Source organism: Anguilla anguilla, chromosome 11 (assembly GCF_013347855.1).
Source record: "Anguilla anguilla isolate fAngAng1 chromosome 11, fAngAng1.pri, whole genome shotgun sequence".
Lineage (NCBI taxonomy): Eukaryota > Metazoa > Chordata > Actinopteri > Anguilliformes > Anguillidae > Anguilla > Anguilla anguilla.
The window spans coordinates 29,150,360-29,163,885 of record NC_049211.1 but is presented as its reverse complement, the minus strand read 5'-3'; the positions used below and the strand labels follow the sequence as shown (position 1 = coordinate 29,163,885).

At 46.3% G+C, this 13,526-nt stretch overlaps 1 long non-coding RNA gene across 1 annotated transcript in view; it reads left to right on the top strand.

Annotated features, from left to right (window-relative positions):
• The window catches only part of LOC118208056, a 148,306-nt gene extending 144,622 nt beyond the window's left edge, over positions 1-3,684 (top strand). The window contains exons 3-4 of the long non-coding RNA XR_004761499.1: positions 99-203; positions 3,421-3,684. This is a non-coding gene — a long non-coding RNA (uncharacterized LOC118208056). The remainder of the gene's footprint in view (positions 1-98; positions 204-3,420) is intronic.
• The last annotated feature ends 9,842 nt before the right edge of the window (positions 3,685-13,526 follow it).

The following is a 13,526-nucleotide window of genomic DNA, read 5'->3' as shown; positions in this document are numbered from 1 at the left end:
CCTACACCGAGTGGTATCTGTGTATACGGTGGAGCTAAATATTTACGTGAATCTGACAAAGCCATGCTTAATGTTTCTCTTTGTCTGTTCTGATCTAGTTCACCGGTCCCAAGTCTTCAGACCCAGGTTGAACGTGCCAGGAGAGGTTTGTACGTGTCGTGTTCCTTCTGATGACATCATTATCTGCTGCAAATCTATTTTCGGTGAGTTGGCTCATCTGCTTCAGAATGGTGGACAGTAGGTCTATGTGTGAAACTTCACAGGCACTGCGGCTTGTAACAATGGTCTAAAAATGTGCAATTCTGGTCAGGTGTTATACATCCACCGCTTTTGGAAGCTGAATGTCTCAAATCAGATATTTTGGCCAACCCTTGAACCTGAGGTTTGGACCATCTCCAGAAGCTACAGCTCAAGCCAAATTAAAAGATTATTACCGCTATCTGTAAATCAAGCGTCACGGTCAGTTTTTCGCCCGACAATAGATGCATTATTATAAAGTACGTGCCATTATACACAAGCGCACGGCTTGCAACTTAGCTCAATCAATTCCTGCATTCCGGCAATTTGCAATGAAACCATTTATAATTTCGGAATTTACGGCCGCGGAATCGGATATCGCTCCGATAACAAACTAAAACCGATCAGAAATAAATAAGGCCCGCGGCGTCCTGACAGGCCTTCATTTATTCATCGTAAATATTGGGATGGCGGGTTTGCTGTTTTACGGTGAATGGGAGGAGGGGGCAGGGCGGGTAATTTCTCTAACGGAGCACGCTGCGCTCTTAATTTGTGGAGGTTGCCAGTCCCCGCTCCTCTCGGAAGGCCGTCGTTCATCATGCGGGCGACTGTTATTTTTAATGAGCCCGTTATCATTCATTTTAGGGCATCCCACCTTTCCTTGACACAGATAGTATTTCTTTTTTATATAGGACACAGGATTTATGCATCCTTTCTCCTCAACTTCTCTTCTTTCTCCCCGGGCTGTCTCGCTGTCAGGCCATCTCTTCCCGCTGACAGTTTTTCGGGGATTCGGAACGAGAGCGCGGCCCGCCGCCTCGCGCGCCCAGAGGCCGGCTGGGGCGGGGGGCGAGGGGGGGGGGGGGGGTCCGGAGCCGGAGCGAATTTACAGTCCGGAACACCCCGCCGTCTGCTTTCATCCCGGGCCGAGGCTCGCGGTCCAGAACAGGGACGCACGGCACCAGTCCTGGAGGGCCGACGCGTGTACCTGTATTCAGCTGTACTCCTCAACGCTAGTCCACTCCTACAGCGGACTGGAGTAAAACATTTTCACCAAAGACACGTTGTTACAGCCCGTAGCTGTAGGCTCATGGCTTTATCCAAAATGTCAGGTCAAATACACGATTGTGTCAATGACGTAAATAAGAGAAGAAGCCCGTGTGAAATGCTGAGATGGACTGGCCCGTGGTCCGGAGAGTTCCGCCCGGCATCGGCCCTTCGCATTTAACTCAGGCCTGGACTCAGAGTCCAGAACCTCGCAGCCTCTGTCCGGGACTAGCATTGGAACCAATCAGAAAGCTCAAACCCCTGTGAATTTGATTGGATGTTTTCTCCTGCACCCCAACACAGGCAGTGGGGAATGGGGAGTAAGGGGTGAGGGAGAATGGGGTTGGGGGGGTCGGCAGAAGTTGCATCAGTTAATATCCCGCTTTATAAATGGGTCATACGCAGAAGGTAATCTATGCAAGTCGCTCCAGATAAGGGCATCTGCTAAGGAAATCAATAATGTAATAATGTCATGTGGATACATATTGTGCTGAGCTGAGCCCTTCTCTGGGGCCGCGGAGTCCTCTCTGCATGAGCGCGGCGCCTCAGTCTCTCCGCTCCCTTTCAGTGTCGATTACCGTCAGGGTAATTCTCCTAATTCCGGAGACCGCGAGCGTTCGTTAAATTCAGCCAGTTGCGTTCCCTCGCGCGCGCTAGCGGACGCCGCGCGCCGTCGACGCTTCGCCGATGCGGACGCAGTCGGAATATCTGTTTGCTTTGTTCATATGTTCTGACAAATCCGCGTGAGCGTGAGCGATGACAGCGCGTGTCACTTTAGCTTATTTGTCCGCATCGTACATTATTGTCATTGGACATGCAAATGGCAATCTGGAACTAAACACTAAATCAGCAGATAAAAATGCTATGTACATGCATAATAAACTATGCGCTGTGTACGAAATTAGAACATTCTTTCTGTCTGTTAGGAAATCAACGGTTAACCAGTTTCAGCCGATGTAAGCAATGCACAAGATTATTTTAAAATTGTGATTATAATTATATATGGGTGATATAATTATAATTGCATAATGAATTATATATATATTAATGAATTGCATTTTAAAATATAAATTGGTGCATATACTGTTGTACCAGCCCTGGAATATTTCATGTGGTTTTTTATTTGTTGTTTTTTTTTGTTCTAGAGTTATAGAGTAAAGTTGTGTTTGCTCATATGAAAATTTTAAAATGTTTAAGGGAACCAGCTACTTTCCATTAAGTTATTTGCTTGGAATGCTTTAATGGTAAATGTGTACATTTTTCTGCTCTTTCCATTCTGCAAATTTATGACACTGACAATTTCTCGAGAATCCGTGTCGAAAAAGATTTCTCTAAAATATAAATTCCGGGAAATTCATGACAAGTGCTAATCCGTACCAGAGTTGAAATGAAAACAAAATGCCTATTAAGGGGGGGGGGGGGGGGGGGCAAGGGGAATTTGTTAGTTTCCTTAACTTTCTGTAATGTGCTCTGCAGCTGTGTGTGACATGAGATTTTCCTGTTCACTTCTTGGCAATCCCTCCACTTTTTCCCCTTACCAGTGACTCTTTAGCTGGAATATTCAGCCAACGTGATAATCTTGCTAATCTTAAACAATATATGACCGTTGGTAGATCAACAAAAGCTTATAGAGAGGTATTTTATTTCAGTAGTACACTGTATAAACAAAGAGCACCTTGTACCTTCAAAAAAATTAATTTACTCTATTTTAGTCCTTCATTAAACAGCATATAAATGAACACGTGCAGGAGAGTTTTAGTAGTTTCCTTCTGAGGTAACCTTTAAGGCCTAGTTTTAATCACACTTACACTTTAACATGCAATTAAATGTAAGTGTTTAAACACAGTTCGGTGAGATCAGTGACGATCTAACGCAATTAAAATGTTACACGTTTGCACCGAAAATGAAATATTTGCATGCATGCATTTCTTTATAAGTCAAAGTTAAGGACGGATGTCAAATGAGCCCACGATTTTTGACTATGATGGCAAAACGGGACATGTACAAAAGGGTTAACCACTCTACAGGCAGCACTGCTTACAAGGATTACATAGAAAAACATGTGCTATTGATTTGTGGGTTTTTTTTAAATGTCACACTTTCCTCAGGAAATGAGCCTTTTCCCCTTGTGTTCAGCATTCAGCCTTGTGTCCCGTTCTCCATGGTGACCGGCATGCTTTCTGGTGCAGCGTCACACGGGCCTGGCGTCCTCGCGGCCACTCGAACCCGCCGCACGACACCGGGCGCGGGACCCGCAAGCGGCGTAAGCGCGGGAGGAACTCTGCGGAGAACGTGCGCTCAGCTTGATTCCGTCTTTCGCCATTACTTCCTGTCGCAGATCCAGCGTGCGGTGTGTGTGTGTGTGATGTGGGTGCATGGCTTAGACCAGGACTGAGCTGCCGTTAGCCGTGAGGCTAAGAGGAAGGGGAAACCTGCACCACACAGTGTGGGGGGCGAGGGGGTGGGGGGAGGGGGATGGAGGGGTGGTTGAGAGAAAGAGAGAGAAAGAGAAAGACTGTATTGTACCTCTATTGTATGGTGTGTTTGTAAATTTTAAATTTATCTGTGCTTTGCCAATATATGATATTTGAGAGATAGAGTGCCAGTGAGAGATGGGATTTGTTTTCACTTAACTACATGTAAACCGAAATGTTGTATATTATATATAATGGTGTTTTTGCCAGCCTTTCCTGATTTAACTTTAATGACCACTAATAAAATTAAATAATATAGGATCAAAAAGTGGAATTAGGACATGTTGGCAAAAACAGCATTATATAAAATTTCCTACTATTTCAAAATTAAAATAGGGGAAAACAGCCACACTCACAGCCATTATAACTAAATCGTATTTAATTGGCCACTGCTTTGTCTGCTTCTTCAAAGTCAACATGGCTGTCTCTGTTTATACATGTCACCATGGTTACTAAGGTACTAAACCTGCAGTGCAAACTAGGAACCTAAATGAAAATAGGTTTATAACAGGAAGTTCAGGAAGTGAGACAGACTGGACTCGCTGCTGGTGTACATTGCTTTTCACTACACTTCAAACTGTTTAGCTGTCCAGTTTCATTTTTTTATGTTAAGTGATAAAATAAAATGACTGAACTAAACAAAAAAAAAGTTTATTTTATGAAGGAATAACAAATGCATGTAAGACTAGCTGCCAGCACTGGAGTCTCCTTGGTTACAGTCTCTGTACTTCCTGCTTTAGTGAGTTATTGTCTCAGGCATTCAGAAAACATATAGTATCAGTTATTCATCTCATCGTTCTGTCATTGGTGCCACTCAGAGTTCTGACTTGGTGGTTTATGATAAATATTCATAAATGGGGTGTGGTGTAAGACAGGGTATACATATGTAACAAAGTATCAGACATCCCAGAATATAACTGTCATCAATACAGCAGCTGAATATTTGTTCAGAATGTTAAATATCTTTGCTGCTACTCATAGTTGTAGTACTTCCTGGTTAAAAGAGCAAAGATCATTTTGGCTCTCAGATTCACTTCCTGTTGTCCTAGCAGGTATGTGTTGAGGCTGGCCATGTATTGTTAGTAACCATGTCATGTTGTTAATGGAGTAGAAAATGAATTTTTTTTTTTTTTAAACAGCATTGTAAAGTTATGCGTTTAAAGTCAATAATTTAACTGACGTAACACAATTGAGGGATTCAGAATTTGTTAAGAGGATTTTCTGTCGTGATCAGTAGATCTGCATACAGTAAAAGGAACCCAGGCTGCGGAGTGGTTTTAACTGCACTTATGCATGAACCGGTAACTGCTCCTTTGAAACAGATCCATCAAAGTTAAATTTTGGGGAATGCATTTGTTGTGCTGCTTAAATACGACGAAAATAAAAACGCGTTGTCCTTTATCTACAATAGAGAACGTTACCACTCGAAATCAGACTCAGCACATAACACTTCCTGCATCTACCTGGTGTAACATCACAGAAATGTAGAATTCTTTCATTTTCCAAGGTAGTCTCTTTTCAAGGGGAAGGGTAAAAATTATCTGCATTTGAAGATTTCATAGGACTGTCACAATATCCCTGTCATTTTCTCTCTTTCGTGTTGCTATTTATGTGGTGTGTTTAACAGAAGATGACGGACTCTGGAGACTCAAAGTGGGCTAGAGCCTGCGTTGGAATAGGCCATGACATATGGAAGCCATTGTGGCTTCATAAAGTATCTTCAGCCTATGCAGCATTTCCTCATCGGCATGGTTGCTTAGCAAGATTGGAAACACAGAAACACAAGGGTGACTACTGCTGAAAGAGTCGACTTGCTAACCCGCCCGCTACGCTACCTGTCAGCTAGAATTTGAGCAGAAGGCTGCAACAAATGAAACAAAAGATAAATATTTGGCCCCCACTGTTTTGTGTCAGTATTGCACGTGTACAAGCCGTCATTCTCACTTGAAGCTAAAAAGTTATTTTCATTCTGAAACTTTCCGATGGACATCGTAGGAAATATTTTACTAAACGTATTTTGTTTTTACAGTCTAATTGTAACAATTTGTAAGCGAGAATCTCAAGATAAACAAATATCTGTGGATTTAAAGCATGTCCTCACCCCCTCCCCTTGCCACCACCACCTAAATACTTCTGAGGTGTAGCGTGGGAACATTCTGGTGTTTTGTGCATGAAATGAAAGTGTCATTGTGGCCATCTGGACACTCACAATGATGCATACTTGCAGATTTGTGTAGATTCAAAGTTTCTGGCAGTGTTTAAGGTGCGTGTCCAACTCATCCTCCTACCTGCCACGATTCACACCGTGCCCACGAACGCCCACTGCTGCTGTTGCTGACTAAATAAATCCCTGTTGGAGATCTTTAATTGCATGGCACTTGGTCAAAAAAGTATCATTTTGAAGTACATGTGTTGTTTTTATATCCACAGAGGTTGGCAGAACAAGGCTCTGAGTGATATGCACACAGCTAATTATAAGGCTGACTTAAGTGCCAGTTGAGAAGTTCATGCGTGCTGTTTGTCAATACACGTTACAGTTTTGTGCAAAATTGTTGAAGGGTCAAATCAGATTTTTAAATTTTTTTATTGATTTAAATGTACTATTATTATTTACTCTTTTATGAGGTTGGATGATGTGAGTGTATGTGTGTCTTGTGTAGTTTCAAAAAAAAAGAAAGAAGAGAATAAAATTGACATCCTCAAGCCGGTTGATTATTTAAACTGTGAACCCACGTCACGCTGAACGTCTGTGTTTTTGGTCAGACGGTCTTTGCAGAAAGCCTGGCCCAGCGATCAACGAGGGGAGAAAAAATAAAAGCAACAGCCTCCTTTCAGCAGACAGGAAAACTGCCCTTCGCTGAAAGTTATTGCCTGGCAGCGCGGGCAATGCATCACCAATCCTGTAAGGACAGCGCTAAGATGCTGAATCCGAGTACAAATGTATCATAGTTGCGCAGTGAGCATTTTGTTACAAATAATGTTGTCATCAATTTTCATCTTTTGTTTAAACATATTAGTCTTTTGGACAAGATAGGTCATATTTCAGCAGCTTGATAAATTCTCCCTTCTCCCCTTTTCACAGAATGTGCACTTAATTAATTACACAACCTTTAATTGGACAGATTATTCCTAATGGTTATACGGTGCTAAATGTACAAACTCTAAGGGGGCTCAGCAGTAATTATTTTAATGCCACTTTCTCAGCAAGTTGTAATCAGTATATTTCAAATAATTAGTCAGTTGTACAGAGTGCAATGCAGATTCTCTAAAATAGACAAATTACATGTATATTCATGAAAAGGACAAAGTTTTTTTTTTTTTTTGAAGAGGAATCTTCCATTTCTAACTTAATACCTCAGGTGCTTCTCGTTGCTGGAGAGGGTGGGGGAGTGACCCTTTTATTTGCCGAAATTGAAGGTCTCGTGCGCCTGCTTAATTGGCTTTGTACTGTTTAACGATGTACGCGATGGATTCGGCTGCGGGTTGACTTAACTACAGACAAACGTGGCGAATTTGGGAAAGCCGTCGCACTCAAAAGCGTTTGCTTAATTAAAACGTTATCCGAAAGATCTGGGAAGATCGGAGAGGCTCTGGAAACACTCCTACGCAAACCGCTCCTCAACTCCCACCGGTAAATAGCAGCGGAAGAAAACCTAAGACCGAATAGCTTACCTGTGTAAACAAATGTCGCGGTGCGATACCACAAAATGTCCCCAGACGTCAGCGAAGGGAACAGACACGATGTTTACCGCGAGGCTTTATATCGTAGAGATTGTATGTGTGTTATTGAACATTGGCCGCAACATCGAAACATCTGCGAAAACGTGTTGCAGTTAGCGTTTTTTTTTTTAATTCGGCAGCCCCTCGCCCCAAACAGAAAGATTGCGTTTTTTGGACGTGTTCTGGAACACTCGTCACACTCCAGCGCCGGGCCAGACGCAGGTCCTGATGTCGTTTCCCGTGATTTAACGTCTCTGCCAATAGCCTCGCGCGGAAAATTAAAACAGAACAGCATTAAGGGGCGGACACTAATCACAGATTAGACCAATTTGAGAACGCATTTCCCGAGCAAATGATGCGATTCTTCCAAAGCAGCTCATTGATTCCCTAATGCCAATAACGCGCGGAGCAACAATAGATAACCGCTTCCTTCCTAACGGCCGGCGCCCGCCTCGCGCCACGTCCCCCTCTTCTCTTTTCCTTTTCCTTTTTTTGTTTGTTGTCGTCGTCGTAAGCGTCGAGCCGCGGCGCTCGCGGATAAGAAGCTCGCGCGCGTGCGCGCGGTGGAGGCGCCGCTTCCCGCGTCCCCGGGAAGGAGGAGGAGGAGGAGGAGGAGGAGGAGGAGGGGGGGGGGGGACGAAGGCAGAATGATTACATCATTAAGCCCTGGCGGTGGGGCTTTGTGATGAGAGGGAGAGGTGGTCTAATGGTGGGGGACGGGGGGCCGGCGCGGAGAGAGCCCTGCCGCCGGATTACCGCCGCGGCGGCGTGTCAGCTCCCGCTCATTAGCGTGAATGATAACGCCATCTATCAGCGACCTAATTGGCAACGAGGGCTTCAAAGGCCGACGGTAGGTATTTCGACTACCGCCGGCATCTATCAAAGTTTTTCCGGCGAGCGCGGAGTAGTCGCTCCCGTCGGCCCCCTTGTCTTTCTGTACTGCGGGTGGGAGCGGCGGGCGGACGGTTTTTATTCCTCGCCAGACCCCAACACCACCACCGCCACCCCCCCCCTTTACCGCAATCTACATTCCTTTCCTCACATTAGCGCTAGCCACGCTAACCGCGCGAAACTCGGAGGACGGCCGTCTTTTCGCCGCGCGTTCGAGTTCTCCCCGGCTCCACAGCCAGCCCGCGCCGGCGGGTTGCACCAGGGGCGTTCGCTTTCATTTTCCCCAACCCCCCCTAACTCCCCCCTACCCTCCCTCCCTCCCTCCCTCCCTCCCTCCCTCGCCCTCCTCCTCCTCTCGTCCTTCCCGTTTTATTGCTTTGTACAGCAAAGCACCATTACTGATCCTTTCCAAAGCACAAACTAAAAATCTATCCCGTTGTCATTTGCCACGCCGTGCCATCTATCATCGGGGTGCTTGGCAGCGTCTCCCTTCCAGAGAGGAGGTGCTGGAACAGGAGGTAGAGTCAAGGACTTTCACGCGCAACAAAAAACTTGTCACCATTATTTATGGCTCTTGCTGGGACACATAATAGGACACATCAAAGTGCTGTTTTTTTGTGATGAGCGCCCTCACATCGGCGGCTCCCTTGTCGAAGTGGGTCACAGGCATCTCTTTGCCTTACACATACAATTTCCCAGACAATGGCGAGCACTTGGGAAGTGACAGTGACAAATACTGGAGGCCCCCATGGATAGCTGGGCAGGCTGTTACATGAGCGATTGCGCCAATAATCACGCAGCGCGGTCACGTGGGCCGGCCCGGGGAGGGGGGCGGGGGGGGGCGGGGGAGAGGGGCCGGCGGGGGCGGCCGGGGGGGTGGGAGGGGAGAGAGGGATAGAGGAAAGGGAAGAGAGAGAGAGAGAGAGAGGGAATGCGGAGAGACTGAGAGAGACAAAAGAGAGAGAGAAAAAATGGAGAAACAGAGAGGGAGAACTGAGAGAGAGAGAGAAAAGGCTTGAAGAGAGTGCGAGAGAAAGAATGGATAGTGTGTGAGAGACTAGGGTGAAAGAGAGAGAGAGAGAGGACAGAGGGAGAGAAAGATAGAACAGAGAGAAAACAAAGAGGTTGAGAGAGAGAGAACAGAGAGAGAGAATTGGGAGAAAAGCAGAGAGAGAAAAGCAGGGAGAGAAAAGCAGAGAGAGAAGCAGGGAGAGAAAAGCAGAGAGAGAAAAGCAGAGAGAGAAAAGCAGAGAGAGAAAAGCAGGGAGAGAAAAGCAGGGAGAGAGAACAGAGAGAGAAGAGCAGGGAGAGAGAACAGAGAGAGAAGAGCAGAGAGAGAAAAGCAGAGAGAGAAAAGCAGAGAGAAAAGCAGGGAGAGAAGAGCAGAGAGAGAAAAGCAGGGAGAGAGAACAGAGAGAGAAGAGCAGAGAGAGAACAGAGAGAAAAGCAGAGAGAGAAGAACAGAGAGAAAAGCAGAGAGAGACGAGCAGAGAGAGAAGAGCGGCGGAGCCGGGGCGGCCTCATGGAGAGCGGCTAACGGGGGCCCGGGCGGATCATTTTTTATTCCCTTATCATCCATCTGGGCTCTCCCCTCAGACGAGGCAGCGCTAAATGACTGTCACTTTGGACGGTGCTGTGATACGTTCTGCGGCGCAGCGGTAATTGGGAAGAGGTCACCGGCGCCGGCTCCCCGCTCGCAGCCTTCCTTAAACCGGGCCGCCCGGGGAATTGGGCCGAGCCTCCCCGTTAAATTACTTCTCCGGGGCCCCGGCCCTTCACCCCGGAGCGCCGCCGCTTGGCCCCCCCGTCGCCGGGGAGGAGAGGGGCCCCCGGGGGCCCGCCCCTACGACTCCCGCCGCGCCGGCCGCAGCCCAGCCCCGCCGTCAGGGCAGCGGTTAGCGGGAGCGGTTAGCGGGAGCCGGAGCATTTAAGGCCGCCCGGTGGCTGTGAAGCGGGTCTTTGGTAGCGCTCGACCGAAAGGCTGCTTCCATTTTTCCGAGTAAGGACGAGAGTCCAAATGAAAGAAAGGAAAGAAAGAAAATGGACGCAAAAAATGGCTAGTGACTGCGCTGGAAGTTTTGTCGAAGGCAACCGTAATTTGGAGCGTTAACCCTTATTTGCCGGGAGGCCGCAACGCTCCCATTGCAGCAGGCGCAGCCAGAAAAACCCGTCCACCTCAAAAAAGCTGTTAAAAGCAGTCATTTTCAGGGCCGTCTGGGTAGTGTATAAGCACTTGCCTACCACCGCAGAGACCCGGGTTCAATCCCCAGCAGCGGTACTTCCGGCTTGGTCAGACGTTCCTATGAACACAAGTGTTCATGGGTGGGAAGCCGGTGAGGGTACGAGTCCTGATCGCTGCATTAGCGACTCCTACTGGTTGGTCGGGGTGCTTGTCGAGCGGGGAGGGGGGGAGATAGCGTGAACCTCCGTGTGCGTTACGCTCTCCCAGTGAAACTCCTCGCTGTCAGGTGAAAAGAAGCGGCTGGGGACTCCACATGTATCGGGGGAGGCATGTGGTAGTCTACACCCTCACCAGACCGACGGAGGACAGCGCATTGACCAGGACTGTGATACACACGGGGAATTGGTATAACGACTAAACTGGGGAGAAAAAAATGGGAGAAAAATGGCAAAAAAAAAAAAAACGTGCACGCGCGGAGAAGCGGTGAGCACAAACGAGGCAAATGAGCGACAAACTCAAAGCGACTGGCGAAGCAGATGTAAATTACAAACACAAAGGGGGAAAAAAGCTGTGTTTCCAGAACAATTACAGCAATGGAACCAACAGAGATGCAGCGACTATATGAAAAATATATATGTTTATCATATCACTTGGCTGTACATTTCTGTTGTTGTCCCTTACCAGATGAAGGATTTGCCGCGCTAGTCCTAATCAGCTTCACTCTGCAAACATACATACGAAGCGTATCAAAGAGTTAACGTATGAAAGAGCCATGAAATCTCAGCTCCATAAACAACGGCAAGATCCTCATTCAGCTCGCAACTTAAAGAATGGCACACTGACCCAATACTTCACAGAGTCTGGAAAGTGGCGACTGCTGGGCTCTCTGTTAGATATGAAATAATGAGAAATTGCTCGGTGCAGAGTGACAGAAGAAAAACACAAACCAATTCGTCTCCAAAAAACGTTGCGCGACGTCTAAATAAAAGTGTCACACTTTGACTCGCCATCATGCAAATTAATGGCGTTTCTGGCGGTAAAATAGACATTATGTGAAATGAAATCATCTCAAAAGAAATGAAAAGGCTCTGATCAGGTGTTGGTTTTTCCCTCCTTCTCTCCCAACTGCCCCCCCCCCCCACCCCCCCATCCCCCCCCCCCTTCCTCTTTTGAGTACATTCACATCTAGACTACCTCTTCAATTACAGAGTGTGTCAACAGGCAGCTATCTCCAATGAGGGCCGGCGAAGTAAGACGCTGGTTTTCTCGCTGCGACAAACGGAAGTAGGAGTCAGTCAGGTGACGCGTTTTAATTTGTTTGCAGAAATGACGGCGAAAGATAATAGAAGTCTCAGCGTTTCTTGATGTTTCCCTCATAGTTGCAAAATATGGTTACTCTGCCCACCGAGTCTTCCCAAACGCATTCCCACACACTACGTACTTATTACTGGAAAGCGCACGGCACGCTCTATGGTAATTGTGGCCCTCTTGAATGAGTATCATCCTTCGTTATGGAAATTTTTTTTTTTTTTTTTTTTTAACTTCTTCCCCTAATAAGCATTTGTGGCAGACTGACTGCCTGCCAAGTACCCCGAGTCAGAGCTGGGCATACCTCTGTCTCTGAAGAGTTAGACCTTCTGTTTCCCAAAATTAAGAAATAATAATGAAACGCCAGTCTGTTTCCAGCTCCGTGTGCAAGGGGGGCACCCAGAGTCCACCTGTTTCTTCAAGCACGGTCTTAATTGAAAGACATCCAAGGTACTGTAGCTCTGTGAGAAAAGCAAGCCCAGGCAAGCGGCTTAATCAGGCCGATGACCAGGGGCAAGCCCGGGACCAACTTTCCCCACCATTCATTTAAAAAACTAGACTGTTTCTTCTCAAAGAAATTATATATGTGGAGGTAGTGAACATCCCATAATGGTCGGTGGGTTCCAATCTGGTGGAGACACTTGTGTTCTGGTTTCTTGTTCACATATTTTTTTTGTTCGCATCGCATATAGCAACTGACACAAATTCTAGATTTCCATGGGAATCTTCCTGCATTTGTAAATGCTCTATATATTACTGTGAGAGATTTTAGCACATATTTTCCACAGAACAGACGTAGGCTCACTTTCAGCTGGAACACAAGGGGTCATTGGGTGAAGCAGTCATGATCGGTCTCGCTCATGAAGCACACACAAGTTTGTGAAACACCACATTCTGAGAAAAAAGTATGAAAAAGGGCCTATAAAGGTACAAATGCTTGTCACTGGGGTAGAACCCTATACGTGCATAAAATTGTACCCCTAGCCAGCAATATGTTATTCATTTGTACCTGTTCTGCCTGCAAAAGGTATTTATTAACACCCACATAGAACATTATTGTACTTTCAGGGTACATTTGGCAAATCTGTTTGCTAAAGCACTGACACTTTCCTCCACTGTACCTTTATTTCTGAAAGTCCAGCCAGTTATAGCAGGTACATTGGAGAGGATATGTTGTGATCATAGACGCACATATTCTGCCCCGACAGCGAGTGAGGTAGAACTAAGGGGAAGGGGGGGGGGGGGGGTGTTGAGTTGGGGGGGTTGACTCGCCATCCAGCCTGTAACTTCCCTTCACCTGGTTTTGACTTTTCCCATAATTTCATTGAGCTTAACTCACCGATTTCAGCAGGTATCAGCAGACTGATTGAAATTGGCCTCCAATCATCAGTTCATTCTTGCCCAGGGACACCACAAAGCAGCCAATCAAATCACTGCGGCGCAATCAAACACTAGATAAGTGGCGAGGTGGTGTTCCAACTGTTAAATCTATGCCTACTACAATTAACTCGTATTTACATAACAAACAAGAATATACAAAATACATTTCTCACACCTGCAGGCTGCTCTTCATGCACTTTATTCTTTGCTTCCAGTTCAAGTTCATCCAACACCTATGCTACACTTTTTTTGTTATCCTTACAAAATAATAATAGAAATTTTCACAC